This window comes from Apodemus sylvaticus, chromosome 8, assembly GCF_947179515.1.
Source record: "Apodemus sylvaticus chromosome 8, mApoSyl1.1, whole genome shotgun sequence".
Classification (NCBI taxonomy): domain Eukaryota; kingdom Metazoa; phylum Chordata; class Mammalia; order Rodentia; family Muridae; genus Apodemus; species Apodemus sylvaticus.
This window is the reverse complement of record NC_067479.1, coordinates 53599157-53608500: the sequence shown is the minus strand read 5'-3', so window position 1 is coordinate 53608500 and position 9344 is coordinate 53599157. Positions and strand designations below refer to the sequence as shown.

At 38.9% G+C, this 9344-nt stretch overlaps 1 pseudogene; it reads right to left on the bottom strand.

Moving 5' to 3' along the window:
• Window positions 1-211: 211 nt before the first annotated feature.
• On the bottom strand, window positions 212-9137 carry LOC127690680 (coronin-1B-like; annotated as a pseudogene).
• Window positions 9138-9344: the final 207 nt, after the last annotated feature.

The following is a 9344-nucleotide window of genomic DNA, read 5'->3' as shown; positions in this document are numbered from 1 at the left end:
TAATCTGCCAAACAGTTCAGATTCCTTGCCTCTGTATCTTCTCTGCCTGCCAGCCACTGGGACACTCCAGCTATCATTCAAGTCTTAACATCTGTGGCTACCTTCACTCTGTTCTTTAACACAACCTTTGGAAAGTAAACTTTCCCAAACCAAGATCAGATCATGCCATTCTGGATGACAGTCACCCAATGCGTTTACACTGCTTGAAAGATTAAAAAATCTGTAGCACATTTAATAGGCATTTATCTCTGCTTACTTTCTCTCCATCATGTTTCACTCTGCTTTGACCGAAGGTGGTCATATCACAGTGTGATAATGAACGGTTCTATCTACCACAGGACCTTTGCACAGGCTGTTACACTGCTGGGACTATCTCCTTTGTGGACTCATGGCATGCCCAGTAATTCTTCTCCTAGTTCAATGATCTTTTACTCAGAAGAGATTCTCTTTGAATTCTCATCTTCTTTGTCTGTTGTTTTGCTTTCATTTTGAAATGAGAATATAAGACCCATCTCTGCTGCTTGCTGGGGGAAGACACAGTGGCCTGAACAGGTTGAAGAGATGGTTCTTTAGAGTACTTGGAAGTTTGCCTTGGTACAACACTTTTCAAAAGCCAAGTGGTACATGTAACCTAGGGCCCCAAGCTGAGGAAAGATTCAAGCTGGCCATGACCTGCCCCAAAGTTACTGAGCTGCAAACTGCCCCATATATCCGGGTAGCCAAAGGTAGTTGGAAAGGGGGTGGAAGAGAAGGATGTGGTAACCAGAGCATGTCCTGGTAATTCCATGTATTGTGATCTCCGTACAGCCCAGCTGCTCACCCAGGCAGCTGATAAGCTCAGGAAGTTCCTTCCACCAACAGCACCCTAAGCTCTCCTAGCTCCTGTAGCCCTTCTTCCAGCCTCCCAGCTTCGGGGGTCCCACAGAAAATGCCACTGGGAACATCAGTGATGGCAGTAGCGTTAGAGCTTCCTGGGTGGCTAGAGATGGCAGACCAGCTGTGGGATAGCACACTATGCCCATGGGCCTTCTGATCCCATTGTTTACTGGGCACATAAGCTTCCCTTAGTGATATAAGGGTGGGATAAGCATCCAGCCTGCTCATCCAATCCTCTGCCTCAAATGCCAACTCAAGCCCAGCAGTGTCAGGATACAGAACATCCTGGAAGAAGATGGGCTCTCTTGGCCCAGTCAGGATTGTGGTTCGCACTTGTTCTCAGGCAGTTTGTAGCAATGGGCAATCTCTCCCTTGCTGACCTCTAAGCCCTTCTTAGATGCCACTCAAACCCCTCTGCTGGTCAGTGTGTTTCAGGAAGTGAATATAGCGTGGCACATCTGTGATTTCAGATGCTGAAATCATCCTGTGACAGACTGACCACACTGGTGTCTGGGTCATAGAACAGCAGTGAACTCCATTGATTGACTCTAGCTCCTGCAACCCCTTGGCCTCCTCATTTTTTTCTGGGTCCCAGAGTGCCACTTGCCAATTGCTTATGAGACTGAAACTGGTGGTGAATACCTTGCCATCCACTGGCAAGATGGTCTATATGGGTCGGGCCCCCTCATAAACCTTCCCTTGTTCTGCAACCAGGCAATATGTATATGCTCTTATCTTTTGCAAACTGAGCATTAGCAACGGCTGTTATGACTCCAGCTGACATAATAGATGAGGTCAGGGCACAAGCTATGCAGCCGCCTATGCTCCAGACAAGCATCACATTGTCACAATCTGCACTGAGCAGCATATTTTGGGCTGCGGGGTATGAGACAGTTATGTTCATATGCATGGTGTGTCCTTTGAACACCACTATCAGCTCTGTCAAACAGGAGGTCAGCCCATTTTCTGGCATCTGCTACACCGGTGAATATGTAGTCAGTCCTCTGAGATACTGGGTATGACTTCATCATTATGGGGACACCAGTCAATCAGATACCACAAAGCCCTTTCATCTCACCTTGGCACTAGCTTCCATAATCAATGCCTGGAACTGGGGGTTAACTGTACATAATAGAGTGTCTCTGGTAATATGAATATTCAAATGACCTCATAAGATTATCATTCTTCTAATTGCTGAAATTTGTTCTGATCCAATACTTGGAGAAGAACTTAAAGAACCTGTGTCTTGTTTGGGTTGTTGGAGTTGCTGCAGTGGCAACCTCCCAAGGCTCCAAGGGTCCAGATCACAACTCCCAAAACCTCTGGGAAGCAGGTACTATTTACAGCATATATATATATATATATATACACATACATACACACATACATACATATATATGCACATATGCTTTATGTATATATGTACATTATATATTCTAGTAATATATATGTATTGTATATATGTGTACATATACATTATATATTCTAGTAATGTATGTGTGCATTATGTATATATACATATACATTGTATACATTCTAGTAATATATATGGGAGGGAGCAAGGAGAGAGAAAATATGTGTGTGTGTATTTGTTTGTCTGTTGTTCTTTTGAGACAGGGTTTCATTGTGACACTGACTCAACTGGAACTATATAGACCAGGCTGATCTCCTGCTGCCATTTGCCAAGTGCTGGGACTTAATGTTGCCTTAAAATGCTAACTAGGAACTCTAAGGTGGTAGGGGCAGGGGTGCTTTGTACATTCTGTATTCCTTAACCCAAGTACATAGTGGGTCCTTGTACATAGTGGGTGTTCAGTAACTATTTGTTGACTACATAGATAAACCAGTGACCTACAATTGCTTCCCCTTGCATGATCTGATAATTTATGACACACTCTCGTGTTAAGTCTCTTCTGCTATGGAATGATAAATCAGAGGGGATTCAACAGAGAAAAGGGATAATAGGTGTCTAAATATAAGTTGTGTTCTTAAGACAGAATTAAAACCATCCAGAAGGAAGTTGCTAAAGGAAAAAGGCACTCTGTCACAATCTGGCCAGTGAGCAGTGTGACATTTCTGTAGGATAATTGGTTGTCACACTATTCCTCTGAAATTGTAAAACTGGGCCCTGAAGGAATCAATTATCCATGATAGGGTCATGAAACCTGATCGTTAGCATGCTGAGACCTTTTCTAAACATTCTTATCAAATAGCTCTGTGCTTTGTATATCTACCTGAATACTGGAACCACTTGGGAGATTTCATTTTAAAATACAGGTTATCTTGCTGCACTCCCTGACATTTAACTTAGTTACCTTAGAAGTGGGATCTGAAAATCCGGGCCTGGGGAAGGACAGATATAATAGGAGCTGTACTATCTTGCTGCTCACAAAAATAAGAAACAGTTACCATCCCTCTTCCTAACACAGTCACACATTGGGAACATGTTAAAAAGACACAGTTGTAGCCTGCAGGGGCTCCAACTGGACAAGGTGGGATAGCTTGAATATTAAAATAGGTACCAGTCTTAGATTCCTTTTCATAAAATATGATATGAATCTATGTTCCCATGGTGTCATATCAAAAGTAAGTAAAACTAAAATAGATATAACAACACATTTCGGTAATTGTGCATGCTTAAGTACACAGAATAGGACCTGGGTTACCAATAAGCTTGATCAGCTGATGATGGTGGATGTTAAATTTGAGTTGAAACATTGGGTGCCATAAGTTATGCACACAGTCTCTTCCATTATTCATTCTTGGAGCTATCATACACAACAATGGGTTTCTGTATGGAATTTTCACATACATTTCCTTATACTTTGTTCTAATCTGTTCCCCCTGCCCAAGGTCTTCCTCCAAGCTGCCTGTCCACCTCTGGTTGGTTTCCTCCCTCCCTCCAGATAGTTCCTGGATGCACACTTGTGCTTTGGGCTCATGTATACCCCAGTACCCTCTTTATCCCTTCTTCTATATGATGTCTTCCTTCCCCTCAGGTTTACCTTTCCAGTGCGAGCATGCACCCAAACACACATATTTAATTTTAAATCCTAAGTTCCAACCTATTTTATTTAACATGGTGATTTCCAGGCCCATCCATTTTCTTACAAATTTCATGATTTCATTTTACTTTACAGCTGAGTGAAATATTTCATTGTATACATGCATTATGTTTTCTGTATTTATTCACTGTAAATCCCAGTATCACCCCCTCCTTTCTTTCTAGTATCCCCTACACAGATCCTCCCTCATTCCCTGTCCCCTTCTGAGGGAATGGGGGAGTATCTGTGTGAGGGAAAGATCTCTGAGAAGGGGCAGCACCCCTCTGGGTATCACTGTCCCCAACATTCCAACCTCTCTTTCCACCCACCCCAATCTTGTTCATTCAAGTCACAGCAGGACTAGGTACAGTCTCTCCTAGATGCCAGACAAGGTGGCCCAGTTGGGGTAATGGGATCTACGGGCAGGCAACAGATTCAGGAAAGATCCTGCTCTGGTTGTTGCCAGAGAAACAGAGCCCTAGCTTCATACCCACCTGCATGGGTACATTTTTCCTATGTTTTCTTTAGCACATTCAAAGCTTCAAGTGTTACACTGAGGCTGTTGGTCCCCTTTGCACAGCGTGAGACATATGAATCTAGATTTTTAATGTCATTAAGTTTGCCCAGCAACATTTCCTAGAGTGGCCATCATTTACCAAAACATGTCTTTGATGACTTCCTTCGAGATTTAGTGGATGCAGTCGTCTGGGTTCTATTCCCATCTCTCTGTTTTTGTGTCAGGGTCGTGTTGCCTTGGTTACCATGATCCATAATATAATGTATAATGATACACTAGCACTGTTCTTTCTGTGAAGGATTGCCTTTGCCATTCAGGGTCTTTGGTGCTTCCTAATGACTTTACACTTTCTAGTATATGAAGACTGTCATTGTGAGTGTGATTGGGATTGCACTGAACCTGTAGCTCATTCATCAATATATCCATTTCCATAATATTAATTTTCTTATTCCGTGGCAATGGAAGATCTGTCCATCTTCTACTGCCCTCTACTCTTTCTTTCTTTCTTTCTTTCTTTCTTTCTTTCTTTCTTTCTTTCTTTCTTTCTTTCTTTCTTTCTTTCTTTCTTTCTTCCTTCCTTCCTTCCTTCCTTCCTTTCTTTCTTTCTTTGTTTCTGTCTTTCTTTCTTTTCTTCCTTCCTTCCTTCCTTCCTTCCTTCCTTCCTTCCTTCCTTCCTTCCTTCCTTTATTGTCCTTTGTTTCTTTATTTTTTTTCCTGTGGAAGGACCTGCCCTACTTTATTAGGTTTATCCTCAGCATTTTATTTATTAAGTTATCTTCAAGGCAATTTTTCTTGATTTGTTTCATGGCAAGTTATCACTATTACATTAAAAAAAAACCTTCTGATATCTGTATTTTGGTTTGTATCCTCAACTTTGATTTATATATTTCTTGGTTGTAAGAGTTATCTATTGAAGTCTTTAGGATTTAAGTATAGATCATTGTGATTAGGAAAAAGTTGACTTTCTTTTTTGTGTTCCTTTTATTTTTTCTCTTATTAATTTTCTCCTTAAGAGTTCAAACAATATATCAAGTGAGAGTGAAGAGAGAGAGAGAGAAACCTTAGTTCATTCCAGATTATGAAGAAAGTGCTCTCATATTGTACATGGCTTTTCCAATCTTATTTCTTTTAAAAACCCAAGTCGAGGTTAATACATTTGTTTTGTTTTATTTTGGTTTTTTACTCTCAATATCATTAATTTCTATCTGAGTTTTATTATTTCTTGCCATGTGTTGCTTTGGGTTTTGGATTTATGCTGGTGCTTTAATATATTTAAGTGTATCAGTGAGTTATTTATTTGAGATCTCTCTGTCCCTGTGGTATGGTGGGGCATGACTTTGGGTATATGCCCAAAAGTGGTATAGCTGGGCCTTCAAGTAGATCTATTTCCAATTTTCTGAGGAACCACCAGATTGATTTCCTGAGTGGTTTGCAATCACCATCAACAATGGAGGAGTGTTTCTCTTTTTCCACATCCTTAACAACATGTGCTGCACCTGAGTATTTGATTGTAGCCATTCTAATTGGTATAAGGTGGAATCTCAGGGTTGTTTTGATTTGCATTTTCCTGATCACTAAGGACTTTGAACATTTCTTTAAGTACTTCTCAGCCACTGGTTATTCTTCTGTTGTGAATTCTCTGTTTACTTCTATACCCCATTTTTTGATTGAGTTGTTTGGTTTTTTGGTGGTTAGATTCTTGGGTTCTTTATATATTTTGGATATTAGCCCTCTATCAGATGTGGAGTTATTGAATGTTTTTGACCAATCTGTAGGTTGCTGATTTGTCCTACTCACTATGTCCTTTGTCTTATAGAAACTATTCAGTTTTCTGAGGTCCCATTTATCAATTCTTATCTTAGAGCCTGAGTCATTGGAGTTCTGTTTAGGAAATTTCTCCCTCATGACCATGAATTCAAGGTACTTTTTCTTCTATTAGATTCAGTGTATTTGGTTTTATGTTGAGGTCCTTGATTCAATTGGACTTGAACTTTGTGCAAGGTAACAAATATGTATCTATTTTCTTTTTTTCTACATATAGACTGACGGTTAGACCAGCACCCTTTATTGAAGATGCTTTCTCTTTCCATTGTATATTTTTGGCTTCTTTGTCAAAGATCAAGTGTGTGTAAGTGTGTGGTTTTATTTCTGGGTCTTCAATTCTATTCCATCGATTGACCTCTCTGTCTCTGGAAAATACCATGCAGTTATTTTCACTATTGCTCTGTAGTATAACTTGAGGTCAGGGCTGTAATTCCCCAAGAAGTTCCTTTATTGTTAAGAACTGTTTTAGCTATCCTGGGTTTTTTGTTTTTCCATGTGAAGTTGCATATTGCTCTTTCCATGTCTTTGAAGAATTGTGTTGGAATTTAGATGGGGATTGCATTGAATCTGTAGATTGCTTTGGTAGGATGACCATTTTTACTGTTAATCCTACCAAATCCATGAGTATGGGAGATCTTTCCATTTTCTGGGGCCTTCTTTGATTTCTTTCTTGGGAAAATTTAAAATATGGTCTTTGAAGAATAGTCTACCAACAAACTGTAGAAACTTGTACACTAACTTAAAATAAAGTTCACATAATAAGTAATTTAAATATCACCATAACTAAATGCCTGAGCTACAAGTGAAAAGCAATTAATTTGAAATAATATATAACTCAATGCTTAAGTTCATAGGTTTGAAATTCTGCTTTGGAAGTGACATTGAATCAGCCAGAGGCTTGCATTACATAAAATAAATAAATTTACATTTGAAAGAAGGAAAGAACTCTTCTCAATAAGCAAAAAGAGAGTACAAGATAGAGGTACAGTAGATGTTACAATATAAGCTAGGAGAACCAGTGCACAGTAGATCTTGAAATTGCCTTGCTGACATGTTAAATTAAATTAGATTCTAGACTCTCTGATGATAAGAATTTTCACCTATTCCAGTATTAGAGGGCCATTAGGATAAAGGATGGAAGACAAGTTTTGGTTGTCTTAGATTGCCATCAGGATTTCCCACACCCTTGATTTTATCTGTGAAAAGCTACCCACTCTGCCAAATCACTTAGGCTAAAATCTTCCCTCAGGGATGATATGGAAGAGTATTGGTCTGGCTGAATCCCTTAAAAAGACTTTTAACTGACATTAATTAATAGTACATACTTATGTGACATTGTTTGGCACATGTATATATTAAGTAACGATCAAATCAGGGTAATTAGCATATCTTTGGTGGATTGAATAGGTATGGCCCCATAGATTCATGTGTTTGAATGTTTGGCCACAAAGAGTGGCACAATTAGAAGATGAGGCCTTGTTAAAGGAAGTGTGTCACTGTAGAAGTGGACTTTGAGGTTTTATATGCACAAGCTATGCTCAGTGTCCCTTCTATCGCCTGCAGATCAAGATGTAGAACTAACTCTTAGTTCCTCCTCCATGAACATGTCTGAGTGTTGACATGTTTCTTACCATGATGATAATCGATAAACCTCTGAAACTACAAGCCAGCCCCACTTAAATGTTTTGCTTTATAAGAGTTGCATTGGTCATGGTGCCTCTTCAGAGCAATAAAGCCCAAACTAAGACAATACCTATCACCTCACATAAATTTTTCTCTTGTATACACAATGTATAAGAAAAGTCATAACTTTAAGATTAATACCATATCAAATATTTTTCCTGACCACTATGAAATAAAACAAGAAACTCATAATAGTAAGAACTTTGGAAAATTCAAAAATAAATATGAAATATTATATCCTAGTAGAAATATTTAAAGTCATTATGAAATTATGTTGTTACCAGACCTACCACTAATTCTTATTTTTCATATATTTTAAGGAGTTACTATTTCTTCACATCTCACTCAAACATTTTGGGATTTGTATTTTAATAAAATTATAATATTCTTTTTTTCATGGATTTAAATAAATGTATATACTTTGATTAGTTCATCCTGCTGTAGAAGTCTGTTGAAAGGATTCATTACCCACAAAATGATTAAGGACTCTGAATGAGCACACCACAAAGAGCCTAATGAGCCAAGAAGGAGGCATGTGTTTGTATCTTTAAAAATAACTGTTTTCTAAATAATTTTCATAGTATATTTAACATTTTTGATAAAGCATTTGAGATGATCTATGACAAAAGAAACCCATCTCTTCTATTCAATTTCAAGAATACATTATTGGTAATTATAGTGAAAATATGTTTTTACTTTTGTACCTGCTGATGAAACTTTCCCTCCTTTACTGTCTTCTCCTCCCCTCCTCTCCCTTCCCTTCTCCTTCCCCTTCCCTTTCCCTCCTCCCCTTTCTTCTCCTCCCCTTTCCTCTCCTCCCCTTTCCCTCCAAAGTCTTTGAAAACAGCTGTTCTATCATCTACTTCTATTAAGCAAATTTATTTTAGATCCACAATGGGTGAGATCATACAGTTCTCTTTAGTCACTTTTTATACTGCAATGACAAAATACTTGTCAAAAACTCAGAGAAGAAAAAAAATGTCATGGCTCAAGGTCTAAAAGTCTCAGTCCATCATCAGTTGTCCAAGGTGCTTGGGCAGAACATTATGGTGGCCACAGCATGTGGTAGAAAAGCTGTTTACTTCAAGATGAACAGAAATCAGAGATTATGGAAGAAAGAGTCCAGGATACTGTATCACTGAGGACATACCTCTGTGATTCACTTCTTCTAAATCTCTAGAAGCTTGGCCCATCCTGGATAACAGCTATATAACATCTGAGCCTCTGTATGTGTGTGTGTGGTGGGGGGGAGGATGGAGTGGGGTGGGGGGGTGGGGGTGGTATTTCATATTCAGAACATAAGATAGTATCCTTTATATCTCTGTCTTGATCATTTTGGTTGACAGAAAATCCTTCAGGTCCATCTGTATTGTTAAAAAGGACAAATTTTTATATTTTAA